Raw genomic sequence first — 27010 nt, 5'->3', positions numbered from 1 at the left:
ACATTATCAAATTAATATAAGATGCTTGATGAGTTTATCTTTCTTTTCTGATAAAGGTTGCTATGAGAAAATCTAAAAATATGTATGAACTAAAAATAATCAAAATTCTAGCTTTGTTAACAAATTCTGTATATACAGAAAACCTACTTGGGGAATATTTTGTTTTATTCCTCGAGGTACCCAAATTTATTTTAATGATTACAGCTGTGTGCCTGCCCCTATATTATTAGTGAGCAGTGCTGAATGATACAATTCATTTTATAAAGAGACTTGTAAGCATTAATTTTAGAGAGAGCAGAAGAACTGGTTTTCAACATTTTTATTTTCAATTTATCATGTTTTGCTACTCAATTTATAATTGTAAAATAATTTACTGTGCAAAATTATTGTTTTATATATAAACTATCTAGGGCTCCTAGAGCTTTTTAAACAATCCATACTTTGCTTTGCTATCTGTAACATTAAACTACCATGGGAGTATCATAAATCTAACTATAATTAAATAGACTAGATAGCTTTGGGGCTATTTTAGTTATACTCTACAATGGAGTTATATGCTAAAACTTTATCTCTATATAGGTTATTGGAAATCATTTTAAATCCTAAGTTATCGATGTAAAAGCAGGTCATTTATTGATGCATTGAAATTCATCTAATTTATTTAGTTTAAACATTGTTTCCTCCTCTAAGTGCCTAATTATATCTACAAGTAGTCAAGACAGCATCAGTTTCTATTTGTCCATGAATTTGCTTCCTACCATTTCTGTATTGATAGAACCACAGACTGAGAATAGCTTTAAATTGGACATATTTTAATTTGCATGCAGTTATAGGAAGCGTGATGAACTCTTGCACCATTCTTCTCTGTGTTGCTTTGGACAGATCTCTGCTAGCTAACCAAACATACTTCAAGATGCACAGGGTGTAGGCACAGCACATGACAAGTGCTTCGTGAAATAGTTCAATGTCATCTGTGTCTCCAGGCAAGCACTAAGGTCCTGCAATATCCCTTGTGAATGACAGGAGACTAATTGCAACTTTGTGAGAATAAGGGAGAGTGCTAGTATGTATAGAGGTGTCCTTATAAAATACTGCTTGCTGCTGGGTAGTACAAATCCTATTTGGAAATGCAAATCCTATTACTTCCTAAATTCCTGGATTTTCATAATGCCCCCAAGCAATATCTGTCATACCTAAGATGTACCCTTATCATTTGTTTCTTACTATGCTATGCTCAAAATTCATGACACACATTTAAAGTTTCTAATTTATCTTGGGTGTGTGAGAGAGGGAGAGAGAAGAAGAAGAAGAAGAAGAAGAAGAAGAAGAAGAAGAAGAAGAAGAAGAAGAAGAAGAAGAAGAAGAAGAAGAAGAGGAGAGGAGGAGGGAGGAGGAGGAGGAGGAGGAGGAGGAGGAGAAGGAGACAGAGAAGAGAGAGAGAGAGAGAGAGAGAGAGAGAGAGAGAGAGAGAGAGAGGTGTTAGGTATACATATGCATCTTCACATCCTCCAAACCTCTGACTGGTAGTCAAAGGTTGACAACTGATGTCTTCCATTGCTCTCCAATGAAGCTAGAGCTCACAGCTGTGGCTATAGCTTCTTCATGCTAGAAAGACACCAGAATCCATGTGTATGCCTTCTTCCAAGCGCTCAGGTTACAGACACAAGCCAACACACACATTCTTTATGTGGGTGCTGAAGATCCAGATGTGCATTTTCAGACTCATGCAGCAAGTTCTTCTCCCAATTAGCCTTCACCCAGCCCTTTAAAGTTTTCACCAAGTTAACTTCATGTAAGCATAAACATTTCAGGTTTAAAGCTGGTTCCTAAGTTTCTTTAGGTCATTACTATTAACTCATTTGATAGCAGTTTGCAGGACACTTGATGGTAGAAAACTTCTTTGGTCTGTGAAGAAAGAATGCATCCTGTATGTGCAGTTAAAACTTACAATGCTTTATACAGGGTGTTTTAACTCATTCTTTCACAAAGTTTTCCAAACTGAGATGTATGGCCATCTGTGGTGAGGCAGTTCTGCAACCCTTTTCGGGCCTTTTATTTTTGTTCATTTTTTTATTTTTTATTTTTTACCATCAGTACAAATGGGGAAAAGCCTGTGTCATTTTACAGAATGAAATAGAAAAGCACTGATTACCAAGACACAGAATTTTCCCAGAGGTATAAATGACTTCCTCTGGAATGATTTATATAACTAAATGACCTTTGCTATTGTAGTGCATTGCAGCAGGACAAACCATAAAGTTTTCTATGGGAATTGTGTGGAAGTTACAAAGGCAATGGCATGAGGAAAAACTAGAAAAACAGTTCTTACAATAAAAGGTTTGGGGTGCAGTAGGAATAAGGCCCCAAGCAGGTGTGCCAATTACTTTCTATGCTGAAACTTTAGTAAGGTTGCCTAATAGATTGCATGGGGGCCATGAACACTTGCAAAAGCCTCAGGAGTTTGGGTGTTCCTCTTTGTCTGCCTTTTGGAATTTATTTGCTTCCATTGGTCTCAGGGGTTTCCGAAAATCTGAAGTGGCTGTAACTGAGGCTGGTGCTAGAGCCAAATGGAGGAACCCTGAAAATACTCTCTCATTTAAAGACCATATGATTAAACACTATGTGCAATTGGGATAGGAGAAGTGAATGAAAAGGGAAATGATAAACATGAAAAGGTGCTCCAGCCAATTTTTAAAGAAAACTTTAAACTCCTAATGGTTCATTTTTGATGTCTTCTGGTGATTTTGTAATTTTTTCATTCAATAAAATTATGATGCTCATACCCTGACTTAGTGCCCCCACCAATAAATTTCTCATCTCTTTGCCTTGGTTTGACCAGGTCTCATTTTACTGCATTGTATAGAATCAGAAATCAGTTGTCTACTTTGTTTATTTAGCAAGTGGTGATAATATACCTATTAGCTGCTCATCATCATGTTATGAAGTATACAACCACAATTCCACTTAGTGCTTTGTAATAATGTAAAAATCATGAAATCTTGGTTCCTAGCTTTAGTAAATCTAATTTGCTATGTGTGTGTTAGGATGTGTGATGATGATGATGATGATGGTGTGTGTGTGTGTGTGTGTGTGTGTGTGTGAGAGAGAGAGAGAGAGAGAGAGAGAGAGAGAGAGAGAGAGAGAGAGAGAGAGAGAGAGAGAGAGTGTCTGTGTGTGTTTGTAACTTTAGGATGCTTTTCACACCTTCAGCTACTCATCTGTCCTCACTTTTATGAAACCATTTAATTTTTTAATAAAAAGCACAATTAACTTTTACTACCTGCAAAGGGTATATAATTCTAAGTCCTTCATACTGCTCTACCTTAAAAAAATAATAAAAGTTGGGAGTTCCAGTGGAGTACAATTTTAACTTTGTTCCATTGCCACTGAAAAGAGGGGAAATTGAAAGAGACCTTGACATTGAAACTGGTTCTGAAAATGCTAAATTCAAACATTGCTGAATTTGCTTCAAATCAGAGAAAGTCATGTCTTTATTTAATGTGTCCTATAACATAAAGAATAATAAATAAGGTGAACAGTGTTAAAGTAGTTTTTTTTGGAAAAAAAGAAAAACAATAACATACATTTCAAATTAACCAAATGTAATGGAAATAAAAGAAATCACTTTCTACATCGCAACACAGAATATAGGAAGAAGACACAGTAAGCATGTTCCTAAGACACTGTCACACCCAAGCTTAGAATATACCCATCTAGTAATTAAATCGCCCTTGCTTCAGAATGAGAATTTGACATATATACATTTTCATATGTAATGATGTCTGTAGCATGAATATAATAATAATAATAATAATAATAATAATAATAATAATAATAATAATAATAATAAACTAGAGACAGATACTGGGGTTCAAGCTGATGATCAGAAAAGCAAAACAGCCAGAAAGTAGCTCTTACCTCTACTGAGGATGAAATGGAGATCATGTCTTCCCTGTGAAGGAAAACTGATTCTCACATGAGACCCATTGCTTCTTCCTTATATACCTTTCTAGTGCTGGGATTTAAAGGTATGAGCTCTGTTTCTCTTTTAGACTGATTCACTGTCATGTAGCCCAGGGTGGTCTTGGACTCACAGAGATCCATCTGCCTTTCTCCTGAGTCCTGGGATTAAATGTGTATAGCACTACTGCAAGCTTTATTAAATCATAAACCATATATAATCACTACACACTACAGATATCCTCAATATGATGGTGCCATTCAAATACAAAGATAGGGATAATCAGTATAGCACCATCACTTACTGTAACTGATATGATTCAACTGGCTTTAGGACTGGAAAGAAGTAGCAGTATGGAAATTATTTGCCAGGAAGTGTGAGGACTAGATTTCAGATACCTAACATCATATACAAATGGGTGGACTTGACATCCTGGGTACCTAGCTAAGCTGAATCAGTGAACTTTGTGTTCAAGCCAGAGACTGTTTAATTTGTGAGGTGAGAGCGGCTGAGGAAGACATCCACTATCAGGTTCTGGCTTCCACATATGTGGAAGTGTCTGCATGTTCGCGTGCGCGGGTACACACACACACACACACACACACACACACACACACACACACACACACACACACACGCACTCACACACACACTCACACCATGTCTATGCACCTGCTTCTTCATGTGAACATACACAACACATTCATATATGCACACTCAACATAATTGCTATATTTATTACATACTCAATATCTCCAGTGCAGTGGGAGAAAAGCTATGAAGTTAATTCTTTTCCCCTAGGTGTCTTAAGGACAAGTAATTGCCTTTAGATGTTCTACACACATTGATTTCGAAATATAAGCATTTTCGCGATCTGCTTGCATTTGTGATCTCACATTAACAAACAGAAAATACTTATTTTGTATTTGCCATGTTAACTTACTGGCAAACTCTCATGGATTTAAGCAAACATACACATGTGCATCTGCTTATTAACTTCATTATTTAACAGCAGTCAACACTTTTGTGAGCCTTGAAATTGATGTAATCAACCCACATGCTTGACTCTGAAAACCATCAGGCTGGTAGACAAATAGTACTCTCCTGTCTGAACATAACCCTTCCTCTGGTTTGGGAGACTTGATATGTAGAAATTTTTAGTCACATATAACAAACTAATCACTATGAGCAAATCACTCAATAACATATGCCAGATATTTCATTCTTGGAGGAATGAAATAAAAATACTCAATTGTGTGTGTCAAATATTAACTGCAAATCTGTAGTAATATATTAAACAATTTTTATTATGAAAACTCAGCTATATATGTTCATGATTGGAACATAACTTTTGCCTTTATTGTGGTTCTATTACTGAATAAGGAGTGAAATAGTGATGCAAGTGAGTGACATTAATGAAAATAGTAATGGCAAAGCTATGGGCTGTAAGGAGCAACAATGATTTTGAAATACAGCAGAAGTAGGTGTGTGTGTGTGTGTGTGTGTGTGTGTGTGTGTGTGTGTGTGTGTGTGTGTGTTGCTTGTGTTTGAATGTGTGTATGCATATGTAGTCAGAGCTTGATGTTGTGTAAATTCTTCAGTTCTTCTCCATCTTATATATGGGGGAACGCCACTATTTCTACTCAGCATCAAGGCATTTATGGACTGCTGAATCTGAGCTCTGAACAGTTCTAACATGTTTGTGTTAGTGTGGTTGAATCTGATCAGTTTTTAAAATTATGGAGCAATTTCATTACCTTTCATTACATTTCTACTAAGCCATCTCGCTGACACTGCTGTTCAATGATTACTTATTTGCTCTTTGCTGTTATTTTACTCTAGTGATCAAGCAATATGCAGATAAATTTGCTTGATTTTAAGCAGAGAATGCACATCAAAAGTGAGTATATGAGTTGGAAGCACATTCTCATTAGCATTGCGAGGGTCAAACTGTAAGAACTGCTTCAATTTTTCAGTCACTTAAGTATTATAAAATTACACTCAGGATACAACTTCATCTTGAATTTTTCCCTTTTTTATTAGAAAGTTATTTTACATGTCAATCCCAGGTCCCTCTCTCTCCTCTCCTCCCCTAACCCCCCAACTAATGCCCTACCCATCCCATACCCTTTCTGTTCCCCAGGTAAGGTGAGGCCTTCCATAGGGGGTCTTCAAAGTCTGTCTTATTCTTTGGGATAAGGCCTAGGCCAACTGCCTTGTGTCTAGGCTCAGGGATTATCCCTCCAGGTGGGATGGGCTCCTAAAGTCCATTCCTATGCTAGTAATAAGCACTGATCCACTACAAGAGACCCCATAGATTTCCAAGGTCTCCTCACTGACACCTACATTCAGGAGGTCTGAATCAGTTCCATGCTGGCTTACCAGCTATCAGTCTGGGGACCAAGAGTTTTCCATTGTTCAAGTCAGCTATCTCTGTGGGTTTCACCAGCCTGGTATGACTCCTTTGCTCATCAGTCCTCCTTCTCTGCATCTGGATTTCAGCTCAGTTCAAGGTTTAGCTGTGGGTGTCTGCTTCTACTTCCACCAGCTGCTGGATGAGGGCTATTGGGTGTCATATAAGTCAGTCATCAATCTCATTATCAGGGAAGAGCATTTAAGGTAGCCTCTCCTCTGTTGCTTAGATTGTTAGCTGGTGTCATATTTGCACATCTCCAGACTTTTCCCTAGTGCCTGATTTCTCTGTAAACCTAAAATGTCTCCCTCTGTTAGGGTGTCTCCATTCTTGTTATCCTCTATTCTTCCCCCGCCTCAAATTTTCTGCTCCCTCATGTCCTCTGCATCCTTCTTCTCCCCTTCTCATTCTCCTAGTTCCCTCTCCTCTCCCCTATGCTCCCAATTTGCTGAGGAGATCTTGCCCCCTTCCCCTTCTCCAGGGGACCATGTATGTCTCACTTAGGGTCCTCCTTGTTTACCAGCCTCTCTGTCAGCCTGAACTGCAGGCTGGCAATCCTTTACTCTATGTCTAAAATCCACATATGAGTGAGTACATTCAATGTCTGTCTTTTTGTGACTGGGTTACCTCATTCAGAATGGTTTCTTCTAGTTCCATCCATTTGCCTGCGAATTTCAAGATTCCATTGCCTTTTTTTCCCTGCTGAGTAGTACTTTATTGTGTAAATGTACCACTTTTTTTTTCTATCCATTCTTCAGTTGAGGGGCATCTAGGTTGTTTCCAGGTTCTGGCTATTACAAATAATGCTGCTATGTACATAGTTGAACAGATGTCCTTGTTGTAGGAATGTGCTTCTTTTGGGTATATGCCTAAGAGTGGAATGGCTGGCTCTTGCGGTAGACTGATTCCCATTTTCCTGAGGAATCTCCATACAGATTTCCAAAGTGGCTGTACACGTTGGCACTCCAACCAGCAGTGGAGGAGTGTTCCCCTTTCTCCATATTCTCTCCAGAATAAACTGTCATTCGAGTGTTTTATTTTAGCCATTCTGATAGGTTTAAGATGGTATCTCAGAGTTGTTTTGATTTGCATTTCCTTGATGGCTAAGGATGTTGAACACTTTCTTATGTGTCTTTCAGCCATTTTAGATTCCTCTATTGTGAATTGTCTATTTAGTTCTGTACCCCACTTTTTAAGTGGATTATTTGGTGTTTTGGAGACTAGCTTCTTGATTTCTTTTTAAAATTGGAGATCAGCCCTCTGTCTGATGTGGGTTTGGTGAATGTATTTTCCCAATCTGTGGGCTATCATTTTGTCTTGTTGACTGTGTCTTTTGCCTTACAGAAGCTTCTCAGTTTCACGAGGTCCCATTTATTAATTGTGGATATCAGTGTCTGTGCTACTGGTGTTATGCCAATGAAAGTACTAGAATCCTACAGAACGCCAAATAGAGTGGACCACAAAAGAAACTCCCCATTAAAACTCCCATTAAAACACCAAATGTACAGAATTAAGAAAGAATATTAAGAGTAACAAAGGAAAAAGGCCAAGTAACATATAAAGGCAAACCTATCAGAATTACACTGTACTTCTCCATGGAAACTCTGAAAGCCAGAGGACATGGATATATATTCTACCAACTCTCAGAGAATACAGATGACAAGGAGAGATGGAGGGAGTGAGAGAGGGAGAAATCCCATCATACATCACTTTGGTTCACATTCAGGGTGAGAGTTAGAGTAGTAAGCAGCTATCCAAGCACACAGTATGGAATGTGTGGCTGTTCAGTAGTTATAGAATGCTAAACAATAAGTAGGAAAGGTCAGGTCTGGATCATGGCAACAATGGGATCAAAAAATGAAAAAAGACTGGGGAAATAGGAGGTGGAGATGCACATGAACTCCAGTGGGCAAGGGGTGAGAGTGAGACTTTGAAGTCCTTTATGAAAAGGGACTCAAAGTCAGAGTTCCAATCAGTCCTATCAGTGTCAATGGGCACACTATAATTCAGTCTAACAGATCTAAGAAGAGGGTGGGAGTATGGTCACCCAGACCCATTTTAAGGAGAGCTGCAGCATGAGGAAATGAAAGCTTATCAGAAGTGTGTAGTAGGGAAGAAAGAGGCGCTTGACAACAGGGGTTTGCTTCAGAATAGAATGGCTGGACTGAGAATGGGGAAGTAGAGATAACCTGTTTCTGTTCTTACAGTGGCTAAATATAAACTATCAACCTCTCTGACTGTTTATTGTTGAGTTACCTTCTCTTTGATAATATATACAATGATTTTATATGCATACATAGAATAAATGTGCAATCTATATGACACACATATATAATACACAATAATATGATACACATATGCAATATATGTATATAAATAAAATGAATATATGGATGCTTTTTTATGAATGACTTATCTTCTACAGAAATGCATTGTCTATCTGTGTGATTTTTCTTTACTTCAACTTATTCTTAAAATCACAGGACCAGTGACAGTATGTGACTTCTTGTTCATCAATCCTTTCACATAGGAATGTTATTTGCCTGGATCCATATTAATAAATGCAATTTCAAGAATGGCAGGCTCTTACATTTGAGTCTGGATGTTATGTATGAACTAATATTTGATGACATGTTTCATTATTCTTCAAATAGTATTTTACTTTAAAAATACATGTATGATGGAGGAAAATGAAATGAAACAGTAAGCCAGGGGCATTATGGTAAAGCTACTCAAGGTGTTTGTAACTAAACTTACATTAACATGCAAATTTAACACAAGTCTATTTTTATTAATGTTGAAAAGCTGATGGATATAAAAGCTGCATAAATTGTATGATGTATGGGAAATACTAAGTCCATTTAAATTGAAATTTTAAGGACAATTCCCCATATAAGGACGGGATAGCCAAGCAATGTGCTGGTGTGCACTGCATGTAAGAGGGGAAAGAAGTAAAAAGGGGGAAGAATCATTTAAAATGATGCACCTTTTTCTCACCAGACTTTCTGTTGCTATGGTTATTAAAACCTACTATGCCAAGCTTTCACAACTGAAATTTTTGACCAGAAGCAATCAGACACATGAACATTTATTTTTTCTATAATTTAACCTTTTTTAAAAAAAGATTATCAGTCTCTGAGAATAAGGAAAATAATGTGTGCAATAATAATTGTGGATGTGAACAACTATGCTTAAATCGTGGCATAAATATTTATTCACTGAGCATGACCAGAAATATAGTTAAGGGTTTGGCTTTATGGCAATACAACAATTTCCAATAAAAGTTGTACTGCACATTGTGAAACTGGCATTCTATCATAGACTTGGTAGAGGAAATCTGATTTCAAGTTTATTTCCTATGGCCAATGAAATGGCCTTTCAGAATGCTTTATGAAACCACAAATCATCTAAGCTGCTCCCTGGATAAGGAACTTAAATTAAATTGGAAAGAACCTCCAAGGCAAATCAGTAGCCTTTTGAAACTAAGTTAGCTCTGTAAACCCCACCCAAACCCTGTCCTGATTACATATAACTTAGCAGACTACAGGAGTGTCCTCAGTTTTTGTGAAAGTGTAAACGAACACTACCACTTATATGTTACTAAGTGCATACGTGATCATAGCAGTGCAATTTTTTTCAAATTTGAATACTTTATAAGAAAGACAATGGTGAACTAACTATAGGAACAATTTAAATCACCTTGAACCATTGGAAAAGGCATTTGAAAGTATTATATCTCATGTAATGTTTACAATTTTATAGAATTAAAACAAGGAAGCAATTTGTAATTTAGGTGAAAATAAAGATACCTAATTATCAGTACCAAAATTAGACTATCCCTGCCCTGTGGCCAGTGTTGTTTCCTAAGTATACATCTGCTTTGAGAGCAGCAGGTGTGGTGTGAGCACAGTAGTATTGTTCTGCTAAGTTTAATTTTCCATTGCTTTCTTTTGCCATCATCTCTCTCACACTTGCATACCCTGCAAGACTTCAACTGATGCGTGCCATCTTGTCACTTATCACTTATACATCTCTTTTGTTTCTCAATAACTCACTAATCAAAACTGCTGGCTCACATTAGGCATTCCTTTTCCCTGCACTGAACCACACCACATTAAATAACACTGCAAAATCCAGGATTCACCATGAGTGTCAACTAGAATGGAGGATAAGTTTTCTTTTATTTCAAATTGATAAATAATAAAAGGGTGTATACCAGTCAATGACACAGGAATGAAGAAGTAACTTCTTGCCTTTTCATAAGTGTGAACCAGCATAAGTTTCCTTTCAAATGAAGATGTGGAGTTCACATCGTCTCCATTTTGCTAACTGATCAGCCAGGGGAAGAGAACACATTAAGAATCAAGTCCCTATATTTTTAGGCTAATTTTCACAGACAGAGAAGCCTTATTATGTAATGGTGAAGTCTACATGTATGACTCACAGCAAGGTGCACTGGTTTAGTTTTTAAAAGAGCTCTGGTGCATCCCCCTAAGGTGTCAAGAGAAAACATTCCAATCTCCAATCTTTACTAATACATGCAGGTGGTTGTAACAGAAATCCTATACCCTCTAGAATATACCAAGGAAATAGGTGGAAACAATGTTGCCTTATTAACTGTACAAAATAGCAGTGAAAGTACTCAGCTATTTCCTATCAAAACTCCCTTCCTTCCTTGGTACAACCCCTTGGAACGATCTGGGTTGTCCCTGATCCCAAGGATTTGATGCCTCTCATACATACAAGCATTTATTTTCCCAGTTCTTCCTTTTCTCTTACGTGGAAACAAACTTAACATGTGCTACATACCCTTTTATGTTCAATAGCATGGAATGATGAAACATAAACTTTATTATTTAAGGAAATTAGGAGCAGTAAAAGAAGTAGCCATGTCATCGACCAAGCTGTGTATTTAAAGGACCTAGGAGGAAGAAGCTCAGGAGGCAGCATCAGAGGGACCAAGGTCATGAAGGCCCATAATCTTCAATCTCCTTACTTGGACTCCTCTTTCCTATACAGCATAAGTGTATGCCAGGTTAGCAGTTTTAGCAGTTTAGTAAGTAGTATAGCTGAGTTACATGTTTGAGAAATTATTATATCTTTATGCTTCATTTTATGTAGGACTGTATTCATCATTTAAGGTTGACAGCTACCTAGCCATAAAGTGTTCCCCAAGTGCCAAAGCCTGAAATTCTAAAATTTATTAAGAATTTCCCAGAAAGGAATGTAGCAAATAAAAGGATATTAATCTGGACTACATGATTATATATAGAGATGGTGAAACCCAGAACTTTCGCGGTTCAGAGAACCCATGTTATCAGGTGTCCTCAAAGAGTTGTGTCATAATTCTAGAGAAATGAACCTATCTCATTTGTTCATTTGTTCTTCAAATGCCTTTTCTACTTCTCCACTAGACTTCAAAATGCTCACAAATGCTTACTTTGCCAGTTGATTCAGAAGTTAGGCCACAATTTGTATATAAGTTGTCTGTTTAATCTCAGTCTGCCACTTGCTGGATGTGAGAGAACTGTTTCCATTTCAGATTTATTTTCTGTACTGTGTTTTGTTCTAATGACAAGTCATGGTTTTTTTTTTTTTTGTTTCCGGTTTAAGAATCTGATTTTCCTTAGGGCAAGTTCATATAATTAAGGAATGAATATTGTCTTTTGATAGTATCATTCAACTATTCTAATATCAAATGTCTCACATAACAAAATTACAATTTTAAAACTTTATTTTAAGTATTAGCTAAAATATCGGTAAATACTTCTTAAGGTTTTCAGGTCAAAAGTTACAATCTTCCTGTTCTACCACAAGATATTTTACTCAGTTTAAAAACAATCATTCTTGCATTTATCATGCAGTGGTATCTCATTAGGTGCCACACCAGGAAAAATTGGTACAATCAAAATATTGTTTATTTTATTACTACCAAGTGAATGAGGGTGAGGTAAAAATGTTAGTGTGTAGTGGAGTTAATTTCCTCAATGCATCTGTTATTAAATTCAACTTCCCAAGGCTTAAGATAGAGCTCACTAGATAATACGTTTGCTGTGCAAACAGGAGGACCTGAGATCAGATCCACAATGCCAATATAAAACCAGGGAAACACCACAGAAAGACACACAGAGAGAGGCATGCCCTAATTAGTAGAAACATACTTTTTATGTCAAATGTAGTAGCCAAATTCATCTAATTTTGCTTTTAGCAAAATTGTATTCTTATTACCAATTTTAAAATATATGATTCACATTATTAAAACCATTCTAAAGTAAAAACACATTTTATAAAATTCCTTGCAAATAAAGTAATTGAAATCAAAATCAATAGATTAAGCTCAATTATTTGCTTTTACTGTGTATTATGAGATAAATATGCATGCTATTTAATTTCTTATATATTAAAAAAATCTACAATATTACTCATGGATCAAGACAACATATGTGCTAAACTATGATTTTTTTCTAGTAAATATGTGCCTCCCTAGTTTGGGGGCTTGGTGAATTGTGTACAATAATGTAAATGTCATAAATGCATAACTTCACTAATTTATGTTACAGTAAAATATAAACATTTCTAAACTGTTAAAATGTAAGTCTGACATATATTATATTATTTAATTTTCTCAATACTTTTAAAGACATTAAATATTTGTTACAATGAGAACTTGTGACCATCAAGTCTATTTGGGTAATTTCTTGGTATAATCAAAAACAGTTTTTATCTATCTTATTTCTGTGCCTACAACAAAATGGTATTAAAATTCTGTGCATTTGTATACTGTCTCTCCCAATCTTACGTCTTGGGAAATATATCAGTTCAATGTAAATGAATGAATGTCACCAAGTTCTGAACCAGTTAGAAGGTGCTATTTACCCCAGCTAAAGTCATATATTTTGACAAACATTATCACTATCTGAAATATATTTGAATATGTTAACAGTGAGTAATTTTCAAGGATTAGTGTTTTGTGACAGTTTTCTGTTCAGTTTGTTTTTAGTGGGCCTTCTTTCAAGTGATAAATTCTTTAACAAATATCAAGAAGTCAGAGATGAAAAAGATATTTGAATTGTCACTCATCCTACAACCCAATGTTCCAAATTTCTGAATAAACAGCATTACAACATAAGCATAAACACAGTTTAACAGAAATTCTTCCCTCACCCCAACTCCCACACACAGAGGAAAAGAGTGAAGTGTTTATCTAATAATTCTTTATCAATAAAAACTCAGGAGTCAATCATGAGGGTAAAAACCTTAATGATAAGAGAAGCAGTGGAGAGGTGACCACCTCTCTCTTTTGTTCCTCCCTCCAAATGGTCCAGACTCTCTCTAAGCCCCACTCTACCATTTCTCTGTATCCACCAAAACTTCTAAGGTTAAGCTATTTTTGCCCTCTGATTCAAAGCAAACTTTACTGTCAGGTTGTGATCATCATGTCACAAAATATTTCTCCCTTATGTCTAAATAAGAAGGAAAACTTTTAACTCCAAGATAGTAAAACTATATATAATAAGAACAATTATCAAGTAAGAATTACATGCAAAATGTTCAATCTATTTGCATTTGGCAAATTCAGAGAAAATACTCCATTATCTATCCCATCTTGGTGAATCTAAAGTTTTGTACAAAATATACTTTCTATCCTAACTTGTATTACCAACCCAAAACTATTTAAGTTTTCCAATCTAACACCTCTTTCGTGAGTTTATTTTCTAAATTTGGGAATCAGGAAAATTATAACTATCTAATCTTCATCTCCATCAGAGACCCAAAGAAAGATATAATATCTAAGTAAACAGGAAGTACACAGAAAACAACTTCAAAAACTATAGAAATGGCCGAAATAGTAGGCTGCCTGAACAGTCTTCCAAGTTTCTTCTGTAATGTTGGGGCATCCTTGTTTGACTTATAGACTTAGAATTTCTGACAGAATTTTATGTGAATCAGAAATTTTGAAGGACTACCCTGCCTTATCTTGGCAAATTTTGTCAGTCACTGTCTCTTCTGTCCTGCTTGTCCAGTTTGTACAGCATACTGTTGCCAGTCAAGGCAACGGCAGTTTGTTGCCCAGTGGCTAACTTTGTCACATGGAAAACCAAAACCATATGGAGATTCTTTAATGACCACCATCTTTTCTGAAATAGATTGATGCTGCCAGAAGTAGACACGTCTCATTGTGATAAAAAGCCTTGTGTTATTAAAAACATCTTAAATGTCATATTCTGTAGGTCTCTAAAGTGTTTGAGCTCTACCTGTCTATCTAAAATATATCTCAGTTTGACCTTGAAAACATACTGAAAATGATTACAAATTTGATTGTAATAGGTTACTAACTACTAACCTGCATTTCTGTATTATCTTAAATACTTTGCAATAATAAATTTCAAGAACTAGAAATTTACATTACTTTGCTAAATTAGTTGCATAAGTATAATACCTTAAACAAGAGTAGAAACATATGTACAGTATGTTCTAACAAAAAAGAGCTTAAATTTATATCAACATACCAAGAAAAACTTAAACAAGAGTAGAAATATATATATATATACATATATATATTATATATACATATATATATGCAAAATTCATCTTAAATTTGTATCAAGATACAAAAATCTACACCAATGTAAAATATTTAAGAGTAGCAGTTGCTTTGTTAGTTTAAAAGTGGATTTGATAATTTACCCTTTTATCCTATCATTTCTATATACCCCACTTTAAAGAACAAGATCCCTAAATCTAATCTCTTTCCTTCAGCTTTTTTTCCTGATCATTACCAATAACAACTTGTAACTAACACACATAAATGATGACAAATATTCAGAACACACTGAATGACCAAAGCCACCCACCCTACCTATTGGGAAGTGGGAGTCATGTTCTCTAGATTCTTTCCTGTTGTCTGGGGTGGGTCGGGGATGCAGGTATCTCTAGGAGACACTGAGAAAACTGAGATAATCATCATGTCCTGGGACAGCTAGCTCTATCATTTGTTGCCAGTATCTGTGTAATGAATGGGAAAGTGTAGGGCTTATCTAAAGTACTGGCTAGAATGGTGCATGAGGCTGGAACATCTCAGCTTGAAATTGTCCCGAGTGGTTTGCAATCCAGAGATGATCCTTGGGTGGTTTTTGTCAGCTTAGTGGAATTACCACAGTCCAGTTGGAATCTTTGAGTGGGGTCCCATCAACCATTTGGAGACATCAAAGATCCCTGTTAGGATTGGTCATGATTCACTGCAGCCAATTTAAATATCATAAATATCATATATGGCAGATCTCAGAGAGGTTAAAAGTTCATATTTTGTTAAGTACACAAACTTAATTCCTAGTTACTTGATTCAGATTCAACCCCAAAATCAAGCAAGATTAGTCTTTTTCTAGAATTAGTATTCTATATGATCATTAATATCACAAAATAAAATTTAAATGTATATAAATACATATATGAAAATTTTATACATTTTGAGATAATATTTCTACCTTTATAAAAGTTTTAAATAGACAAAATAAAACCAAAAGATTTAGCAATAGGATCTTCCCTTAATATTCTTAATCCCTTTTTGTTTTCTTCTGTCCCATTCCAGGTGGTTCTTCTGACATGAGACAGAAATTTTTCCTGAGGAAGTGCTTGAGATTAGGGTAGGATGTAAGAAAGTGGAATATAGTTAAAAGCTAAGGAGGAAAGGGATTCTGACACAAAAATAGCTTTATTCAATTCCAGTGACAATCTCTATGGCAAATTGCTTCAAAGACATTGACCCTGAACAGGGAAGAGGGCACAGTGTGGCCTACCACAACTGAATGGGTGACAGATGTTCCCCCTGTTTGGCCTATACTGTTTGCAGTTCTCTATAGAAAGGGACAACTGGCAGCTATTGGAATGCAGTTGTTCCACAGTTCTGCATTCTGTACCCTCGGATAAAGTGATCTGAGCAAGTGAAATATGGTTACACTGACAGTGATTCCACAGCACCAAAGGTGCTGAGGCAGGAGGATTATGAGTTTGAGATTTGAGGCCAGATTGAACTGCATAGTTAAGTCTGAGGTCAGGGTTGGCTACACAGTAAGATCCTCCATCAAATATAACAACAAAAGTATCTGAACTTCCAGATCCTTGGACACTGTGAATCTGACTGATGTTTGGCATTTCAGTGTCTAGACACCCTGAGAGTAATGCATAGCAATATATGCATTGCTCCTCCAGAGTAAAGGGGGACCCACGGATGGTAGAGGGTCAGTTGTTCAGTGACAGTCTTTACAGCAGGGATTCAGTCATTCATCAAAATCAAATCACCTTTATCATAGAGCATGCAGCATCTTTCATGCTCAGAAAGACTGGAGGGCAGAGAGGGAAGGAATACAGATTGGTGATTTATTTTTAATTATCCAGTGAAACAGTGGTTCTTAATAAGCGGGTCACAGCCCCTTTCAGAGGTGTTGCCTAAGGCCCGTAGAGAGAACAGATATTTACTTTACAATTCATAACAGTAGCAAAATTGCAGTTATGAAGTAGCAATGAAAATAAGTTTATGCTTGGGGGGGTCACCACAACACGAGGAACTGCATTAAAAGGCTGCAGAATTAGGAAGGTTGGGAAGCACTGCAGTGAAAGTTTCACTTTTGGTTGCTTTGATTGGGGTGATTTTGTTTCCCACCACATAATTAGAATCAGTTTTATTCTAGTTTGTGTATTGTTGCATGACAAAACCACAGGAATAAACAATGTGTAAAAGGAGTGGGGGCTACATTTCATCTTATACTTTACAGTTTATCATCAAGTGCAGCCAGGGTAGGAACTCAAGGCAGGACACTGGAAACAGGAATCCTGAAAGAGATCCTGAAGGAATGCTTCCTCCTGGCTTGCTTTCACTGGCTCATGCATTGTCCACATGAGCAACCTAGGATCACCCTGAGTGGTCTGGCCCCTCCTACATAAACTACCAAACAAGAAACTCTCCATAGACTGTCAAAGACTGCTGAGAGCTGCCTTGGGAGTATACAGCAGGTGATGATTATTGTTCAGGAGGTGGACCCATCAGACACATGATTCCCAAGTGGGCAGGTACCATGATCATGAATGCAGTTTTCCCAGGGTATGGCTTATCCATTGCACTCCGTATGAGCTGACCCCTGCGATTTCTCCAAATGCAGGAAACTCCACTGCATAATTTGTGATAGTGGGAAACCAGAGAAAGAAGGGTGCAGGAGAGCAGAGGTGGAGAGAAGAGGGCAGCAGTGTCGGCAGGCCTAGAGCCAAGAAAATAGAGGCAGCAGCAGAGGTGTGGAGATAGAGAGCTATGGAGAACTATGGGGGAGCTGCTGAAGAATATGAGGGGTGTGTGGGGGCTGAGTCAGAGAAGAAGAAACATGAGAGAGGTGTGAGGGAGTGAGTGAAAGAGTGAGTGAATCATGAGCGTGAAGTCTGTGTGCGAGTGAGCGAGTGTGAGTGTAAGAGTGGGAGAGCAGGAGTGTAGGTAAAGAGAAATATGTATCAGTATGTAAACATGAACCTAGAAATAGCTGGGCAGGAGAGAGATGCATGTATGTAGAGACTGTCAAGAAAGAAATTATTATTTAAGTTGAAGTAAAAGAGAAGGTTATCATCGGGAAAGTTGTGCTTGTTCTTTTTTCTTAGTTTACTAGCAGAAAATGTGTATTTCAATATTTTTCCCCACAGATAGAAATGTCTAGCAGCCGTCAGATAAGAATTTTTCCTAAGTCCCGCTACTCTGTGGCTTTCTTTTTATTACCCTAGTGCGGATCTGGGAGCTGGCCTTCAACAGTCTGCGATATTCTGCTGTGGAAATAATAACAGCAAACGTATTGACTGACAGAGGAAATTTCAATTGCTTCTTCCTCCCAGTTGTATCAAGTTGATAACTCAAGATAATTATGGAAGTTTGTAACTTAAGATCTGACTAAATATTGGTTTATATTTTAATTCTTTCATCATCTAGGTAAATTGCTGTGTTCCCTTTCTGTATAGAAGGTTTACTTACTTACTTATATATTTATTTTTATTTCCTGGAATGCTATTAAATACCTTTCCTCTTAAATTGAAAATGAAAAACTTGTCTTCTCTTTCTTAAAACTTGTGAAAATCTATTAATCTATCGTACACACACACACACACACACACACACACACACACACACACACACGAGCACTTGTGCTCAGGCACTCAATGGAGGTCACTGGACAACCGCTAGGAGTGCATTCTGTGTTCACTTTGTTAAAGCAGAGACTCCCAGTGTCTACTTCTGTGCTTCTTACTTGTCCCATGAGCTTCTAGAATTGTCTTGTCTCGCCCTCTTATCTCTCCTTTGGAGTGCTGGAATTACAAACACATGCCACCCCACATTTGGATGTATATAAACTTAACTTCCGGAGATGGAACTCAGATTATCAGTCACCTACAGAAAGTGCTTTTCTGTCAAGGCTTCTTCCTGGCCTCAAGGTCTCACATGTGAACACAAGTGTCAAGTTGTTCTAGAGGTACAGTTTCCTAATTGTTGAGTATGAACATGTTCGTCTTCATAATTAATATGCAATTGTTTCACAAAGCAATTCTAATAATGTACCTTCCCACCAAGAGAACACAAACATTCCCATTGCTTCACGTTCTTGGAAATAATCAACATTAGCAGACCCTAATTATTCTCCTCTATTGGGTATTAAATGGACTCAGTGGTGTGTGTGGAGGGGTTATGAATACAGGAAAAGAATAAAAGGCTATGCATTTAAGAGAGACTAAGAAGTGGTTATAGAAGGTGATGAAGGGAAAAGGCAAAGGAGGGGCCAAAAGAGAGGAAAGAAAAATGGAAATAATGTAATTATTTTAATTAAAAATGAAAAAAATAAGAAAAATCATATCCACTGTAATCCATTTTGTATCAGTTGAGTGAATTTTTCTGCCTTTATTATCTCTTCCTTTGTAATTTGCTTATGGTACCTACCTTCTGTATACCCATGGTATATTTGATTTGTACCTTACAAAAATGGGCCAGGCCAAGACTTTTAAAGTTATCACCATCGTGAATATCCTTCTTGATATTTCCTAGTGCTGGGAATTGGAGATTCTGCCACATAAATACACCTTTAGCCCCAACTTGGAATGTTTGAGTGTTTTCCCTGGCCTACTTTGTCCTGACCTGAGGCTTGAAATTTAACTTCCTTTCGAATAGTGGTTCTCAACCTTCCTAATGCTGAGACCCTTTGATACATTTCCTCATGTTGTGGTGACCCCAACCACAAAATCATTGTGTTGCTAATTCATAACTGTGATCTTGCTACTGATATGAATTGTAATGTAAATATTTTTGAGATACAGGTTTGCCAAAGGAGTTTCAACACACAGGATGAAAACTGCTGATTTAGAGCATAAATGTGGACATCTTCCCTATTGACAAACAATGTATATTCCCTTCCCTTCCTCCCTATGCTGCTTCTTGCTCAAGTGGCAAGTTATAGTTACATTGTGTGCCTGTGTTTCCTATTTCTGAAGCTTCTGTATGCTTTTAGTGTTAGTACTAGATCATGTGGCTATTATTTATATCATGACTGTTTGCAGTTTTAGTGGCAGCTCCTACAGCATGTGTCATTCACCATGTTGGGGGGGGGGATTAGTCTTTATGCTCTTATTTTATTCTATAAAAAATAACAAACTTCTTTCTGCTTTAAAGTTTGTTCATATTATATGTCATGAAAAACAATAAAATTGCACAACAGTCAAAAATATAATAAATTATTTTGAATTTTTAAAATTATAAAATAACACAAAATTTTATCTATAAAGTGTATAAGATACACTTTTTATAACTATTGTTAGTATTTTTGAAAGTCAAAACCCTAAGTTATTCTAAAAAGCCAACCCTATAAATTCCAAGCAGTAATTTCATCTTATTCTGAAATGCTGTAGAATTTTGAGATCATGTAGAAAAATCCTCAGGCAGTCAAATTCTTATATACACTCATTTGTTATTTTATTATACAGTATTTACCTCATTTTCATGACAAACAGTAGCACCTTGGTTACTGTATGCAGATCATAAAAGCAAAATTCAAAGTTTAATATCACATTTCCCATTTTACAGACTATGGCACTCAATTATCAGAAGACTCTAGTAGCTGATTATCTATTGATTAATTTATTGACCTATTAAATTTCATTCTAACTCTCTCATATGTCTGAAAACGAATACTCTTATGCTCTTCACTCTATCCTGCTATTTTTATGTAACTTTACACTGCGGTTCTCAACTTCATGTATTCTGCAAAAGAAATGGCTGAGGCTGAATAACTGTCACCTATTACCCTAAATTTTCCTCAGATAGTATAAATGTTTCACCTTTTGCTAACATGTGTCACCTACACCCATGAGTGCATCTGTCATAAAAATAGCAATGCACAGTTAATAATGAACTGCTGTATCACATTCTACATTTGATAAATTATGTGAAAATGAAAAAAATGGTGATAACTGAAAAATTCTTTAGTGTGAAAAGTTGAAGCTCCAAGTAGTTTATATAAGCTTAAGTTATATAAGCTTAAAGTAGTTATTTTGTGCTAATTCTTAACCAAATCATAATTTATGTATTAATTATGTCCATGATTGAGAACTAAACTATACATGGCCATGTTTCATTACAATAACTGTGAAGTCTGATAGGCCCCTTATCTTTATTGTCAGCATTCAAACAACCTACGATTGCTTTCTGTGTGCCCGCAGGATACATAGAGCTAATGCTACTTGATTTTTCTTGCTATGAGTCACAGCACACGAGGGACTTTGGATTCTTTACTTAATCTCTTCATCATACTCAGGGTTTCTTTACTTCACCATCTAAGTATGTATTACACATACTTAATGTGTATGTATTAAACAATTTTAAGTATCTGAAAGAAATTTTAGAGAAAAAAACATGTATTGTTGTTAAGCACCACCTATATGATTATTTTTTAATTTGGATGCGTAAATATATAATACTGAAATTATTTGTCCTAGTTTGCTTGTTGGTTGCTGTGAGCAAACACTGAGTAAAAGCAACTTGAGGAGGAAAGGATTTCACTGGTTTATATTTGCAGGGTCATAGTCCAACCCTGAGGGAAGTCAAGACAGGGACTCAAGAAGGTGCAGAGACAGGAAACACGGAGGAATGCCTCTTACTGGATTGTTCCCCATGGCACCCACAGCTGGATTCCTACCCAACCCAGGACCGCATGTCCTGGGGTGGCAAGGTTTACAGGAGGTTAGGCCATCAATCATTAATCAAGAAAATCACACACACACACACACACACACACACACACACACACACACACACACAGGCCAATCTAATTGGAGCAATTCTTATATAAGGTTCCATCTAACCATCTACTCCACTTTGGTTCAAATTGATAAAAACTAACCAGAACATTATTATATTTCTTTTGATCTTCTAAAACCATGAGGTAAATAGTTGAAATAGTAGAAAATGCATGCATGGAAGATACCTGGGCCGGGGGGGGGGGCACTTTTATTCCTTGGACTTGTGTTTGAGCTTAGATGGTGAAGTTAAAAAAAAAGCCTGAGTATGATGAAGAGATTAAGTAAATTAATTAATTAATTAATTAAATTTTAATGTTTGTGGGTATTTTTCCTGTGTGTACCTGTGTACCACTTGCATGTCTGGTGAGTGTTTGGGAGACCAGAAGAGGATGTTGGATCCACTGGCTCTGGAGTTACACATGTCTATGAAATGCCATGTTGAGGCAAGGAATCAAACCCTGGTCACCTAGAAGAGCAGCCAGTACTTTAAAGCACAGAGACATCTTTCCAGTGTTTAGATAAATTTAACCTCATTTTATACCCAGAACCTACCTTAGGAGTTGGTATGTAAGGGAAACTCAAATGACTGATGACATTATTAAAAAAAAAATGCCTAACTCCAGTCACCAATACCATTGCTTCTCCATTAAAACAATACTACTGAGTTTTTATTTCTCTAGTTACATTGTAAATTTCTGGAGGATATAATCTGAGTGTTTTAGGTTGGGAAAATTCAAACCTGTATTCAGGTACTCAGACTCACAAAGATATAACACTGTGTGTTGGGAAGAAATAAATGGAACACAGTACATTTTAGTTACAGTTATCAGTAACATTCCTGCAATGAAATGGAGAAAGATATCAAAGCCCTGTGATTAAATTAACTTCAAAACAAGACATTTAATCTTTTTGCTTTACATTCATATTTCAGCAATACAGTTTTGCTCAGTGGTAATCCTTCTGAGAGAATGTCATTAGCTAGCCTGTCAGCACACAGCTCACCAGGAATCACCTTGAACTGCTTTGCATCATGCTCATATTTAATATTAAGGATTCTTAAAACCTGTTTGAATTTTACTTTGAGGAACTGAAGAAGTTCTTCTGGAAGCCTGAGGTATTTAATAAAATAATTCTATATCTTGAAAATGCTGTTTCAATTTTAATAATAATTACAATGACAAAAGAAATCAAATGTCATTTGTTAAATAATTTCTCCAATAATCTTGCTTTTAGCATGGTCTACATTTTTTTTAATTTGAGATTTGGATTTAGAAATTAGGTCAGATTCATGTTCAGTATTTCATGAAGATGCTTCATAAAATGGCTTGTCATTTCATAAAGTCAAGGTCTGTCTTCCTGTGCAATTCTAGCAGTAATTAATGATCCACGTCTAGGTCCATTAATTCATTAGGAGCTGTGAAATGATATTGTAATTCTCTTTTCATTCATTAGCTGTAATACAGCCATAAAAACTTCTCATCTATTTAGTTACTCAGTGATATAATTGATAAAGGAAAGTTAAAATAAATGCACAGTCCATTTTACCTATTTCTCAAAGCAGAGTATGGTTAACTGACATTCTGCCATTGTGGATCTTTGATTTTAAAAATGTTTTATGATACAATTAATTTTAAAACATATTTTCAAATATTTAAATTTACTGAAGAATTTATATATTTTTTAGCACATTGTGCTTCAGTTTATTTCAATTTTGACCAGAGTGAACTTGCTCATTTTACTATTAACATAACTAAACCTCCAGTTGCATCTTGTTCCATTTCTGGCCCAAAAGGGGATTCAGCTGCTTTGCCAAAGAGACTTGGCTCCCAGTAAAGGACATGGCATTTCTTAGCCACAAATCATGCTATAGGAATGCTCATTGTTTCAATATAAAATCTGTGGTCACTTTTAGTGCCCTGCTGAGTACTCCAGATCCAAGAAAAAGCAGATTCAGTTCTGTGTCAAGCTTGCAAGGTCCATCACCCATCTAGGAGGAGCTCAGTGACAGAGAGGACAATTAGAGACACATCTCTATACATCATCATAGTGTTGGAACAATAATGCCAATGGGATTTCCTGTTACTATTTGAATTTCCTTGTAGCCCTAATTATTCTTCATATTATACACAAATGCATAATATTTTTAATAAAATACATTAATCAAGGTTAATATTTGATGGTGCGATTAAATGTATGTCTAAATGGTTGTGCATTTATGTTCATTTTTAAATTTTATTTTGACTATGAATTTTGAAGAATTAATTACTCTTCTATTTTTTCTTATACAATTTGTCTGTACCTAATAGTTCTGTCAGTCATGACTCAGGTTCATATACTCTGTTTTCTTTGGCCACTATAAACTTGGCAAAGAGCTCTTTGACCTACCTGTGAAAGGGGACATGTGAAATCACTCCCAGTTCTCGTAGCACTTTTCTAGCTGCCATATTGTGCTTTCCATGGTACCAAGGCAGTTTTTGGTATCCCACCCTCTGATAACCTCAAAAACACTGTTGTTCTGCTTTTATAATAGTTAGCTTTAACTGTCAACTTGACACAACCTGGAATCACCTGGGAAGACATTCTCAGTGAGAGATGGCCTACATCTGGTTGGCCTTGTGAGTATGTCTGTTTCAGGGAGATCTTAATTAAATTGATTGTTATGGTAGTACCTTGCCCACCAATCCTTAGACAGAGGAGTCCCAAACTGTGAGAGAATGGAGAAATCAAGCTAAATGCAACTAACAAACCAGCAAAGAAGTCTAAGTCTGTTCCTTTCTCCCTGCTCTTGATGGTGGACTTGATCTGACAAGCAGCTTCAAGCCCTAGCCATTGTGACTTCACTATTGTGACAGGCTGTAACCTGGAATTGTATGCTAAAATAAGTCCCTTTCTCCCAAATGTAGCTTTTTGTCAGAAAATTTTAGCGCAGCATCAAAAATTAAAGCAAAAAACAAATAGATAGATAGATAGATAGATAGATAGATAGATAGATAGATAGATAGATAGATAGATAGATAACTGACTTTGCTTCCTGTTCTTTGAATGCTGAAATCACTTAGTCTTTACCTGTAGGCACTTTAGACCTGTCTGCCTATGTTGTGGATTTCATTGTAACACCCCCTTCCTACTTGATTTGTAAATGTGACCCCCCAAATGTTTAGTTTCTGTGAAGCATTTTGCTATTTTTGTATGGAAAATTCAAAAATGTATGCTTCTGCCTCTGGGCTTGAGCATGTTTTCATATCTTGGATTTTAAAGGGGAGAAACGGGCTGTAGTAACTAACAGTACCTTCTGTTCCTACAGAGGACACAGTTCAGTTGCTAAAGTCCACAGGACAACACACAACTGTCAATCACTCCAGCTGCAAGGGATCTGATGCCTTCTTCTGTTTTCTCAGGACACCAATTGTATACATTCATAGATGTAGGCAAAACACTCATACACATAAAATAAAATTTAAGTCTTGTCAAAAAGAAGGATGAAGGTCACATTGAAAACTTACGTATTTGGGGGATGGTAAATGCTCGTGGGGTACAAATATCTGCTGCCAAGCAAGATCACCTAGCTTATATCCCAGAATTCAGAGAATAGATGATCCTAACTGGCTCCTTCAGGCTATCTTACTTCCATGAATGTGCCATGGAATGTGTGTGACCCACCCCAAGAAAAAATGCAGAGATAAATAAATGTTAAAATATGTTTAAGGCTTTTTCAGTCGCAAAACAGATGAACTTTAAGGGATGCACTTGCCAAAATAGTGGGCATATTTTGTTTAAAAAATGTGCAATGTTTCTAAAAATCACTGTCTTCACTAAAAATAGTGCCTATATAACACAAAAATAAAAGACCCAGAGACTGATATTGGGATTCAAACTTCAAGCTGATTATCAGAAAATCAAATCAGCTGGCCAATAGCTTCTTACCTCTACCTCAGGCTGAATGGGCTGATCCTGTCTCCATGAGCTCTCACCAAGTTGCTTCTCCTCAGCATGGTTGGTGAATGACACCTCTCTCTATGCGACAGAAGAATGAATGCCTGATACTGACTCCGTTCCTGTCTTAAAAACTCTCATGAGTCCTGAGATTAAAAGCATGAGCTCTGTTACTCTTTTCGACTGATTCAATCTCATGTAATCCTGGATAACCTTGAATTTGCAGAGCTTCATCTGCCTTTGTCTCCTGAATTCTGTGATTAGACGTGTGTATGATCACTGCCTGATCTCTATAGCTTGAGGCTGACTTTGCTTTTCTGAATCTTCAGTCACGCTCTTATAAATCAAAAATAATATATCACTACAAGCACACAATCTTAATTGCTACATTAAGATTTATTTTCCATTTTTTATTATCTAGATCTTGCAAATTCTCATATGATGTTTGATTTTTCAGAAACTAGACTCAACATAAATATTAGAGCATAGACTAAAAGGTCTTCCTGAACTACATGATCTTTTTGTTACAAAACATACATGGACAAATAAATTTTTTACTGAAAACTGGTTTTTCATGTAATACATTTCGATTACCATATTCCCTCCCCTAACTCTTCCCAAATCCTCCCCACTTGCATGCCCACCCAAATCCACAACCTTTCTCTCTCATTAGAAAACATATATCTAAAATACATAATAATAATAATAAAATAATAATAATAATAAAGCATAAAGGCACTAAGATCAACAATTAATAAATGGGAACTCATGAAACTGCAAAGCTTCTATAAAGTCAAAAATCAGTGTCAAAAATTCAATTACAAGCTACCGAATGGGAAAAGATCTTCAACCCCATATGTGAAAGAGAGCTACTTCACAAAATATGTAAGAACTTAAAAACCAGAAAGCCAAATACTCCAATTTAAAAATGGTACAGATCTAAATATAGAATTTTCAACAGAAGAGTCTCAAATGGTAGAGGATAGAGGAGCACTGAAAGAAATGTTCAGCATCCTCACCCACCAGGGAAAAACAAATCCTCCCTGGGAATCAGAAAGGGTATGTGATAGGTAGGGTTTTAGTTGGGGAGCTGGTAGGGAAGGAGGAGATGGAGAGGGAACTGTGATTGACATGTAAAAAAATCTTGTTTCTAATTCAAATTAAAATATGGAAAAAATGATACACATATTCCATCTTGCACCTGTCAAAAGGGCTTAGATAAAAAAAAAAACTTATAGAACAAGAGGATGTGGAGCAAGGGGAACACTCTTCCATTGCTGATGGGAGTGCAAAATTATACAGGCACCTTAGAAATCAATATGGCAGTTTCTCAGAAATTTGGCAATTGACATATCTCAAGACCCAGCTATACCACTCCTGGGCATGTACCC

General features: G+C 36.4%; 1 protein-coding gene and 1 pseudogene across 1 annotated transcript in view; both read left to right on the top strand.

Annotated features, from left to right (window-relative positions):
* Positions 1–27010, top strand: part of LOC100762108 (bifunctional heparan sulfate N-deacetylase/N-sulfotransferase 4) — a 274005-nt gene that overhangs the window by 14404 nt on the left and 232591 nt on the right. The gene's annotated exons all lie outside the window — the stretch shown is intronic.
* Positions 17423–17568, top strand: LOC113831222 (annotated as a pseudogene).

Source organism: Cricetulus griseus (assembly GCF_003668045.3).
Source record: "Cricetulus griseus strain 17A/GY chromosome 1 unlocalized genomic scaffold, alternate assembly CriGri-PICRH-1.0 chr1_0, whole genome shotgun sequence".
NCBI lineage: Eukaryota > Metazoa > Chordata > Mammalia > Rodentia > Cricetidae > Cricetulus > Cricetulus griseus.
Note: the sequence above shows the minus strand (reverse complement) of the source record. Positions and strands in the feature narration are given on the sequence as shown.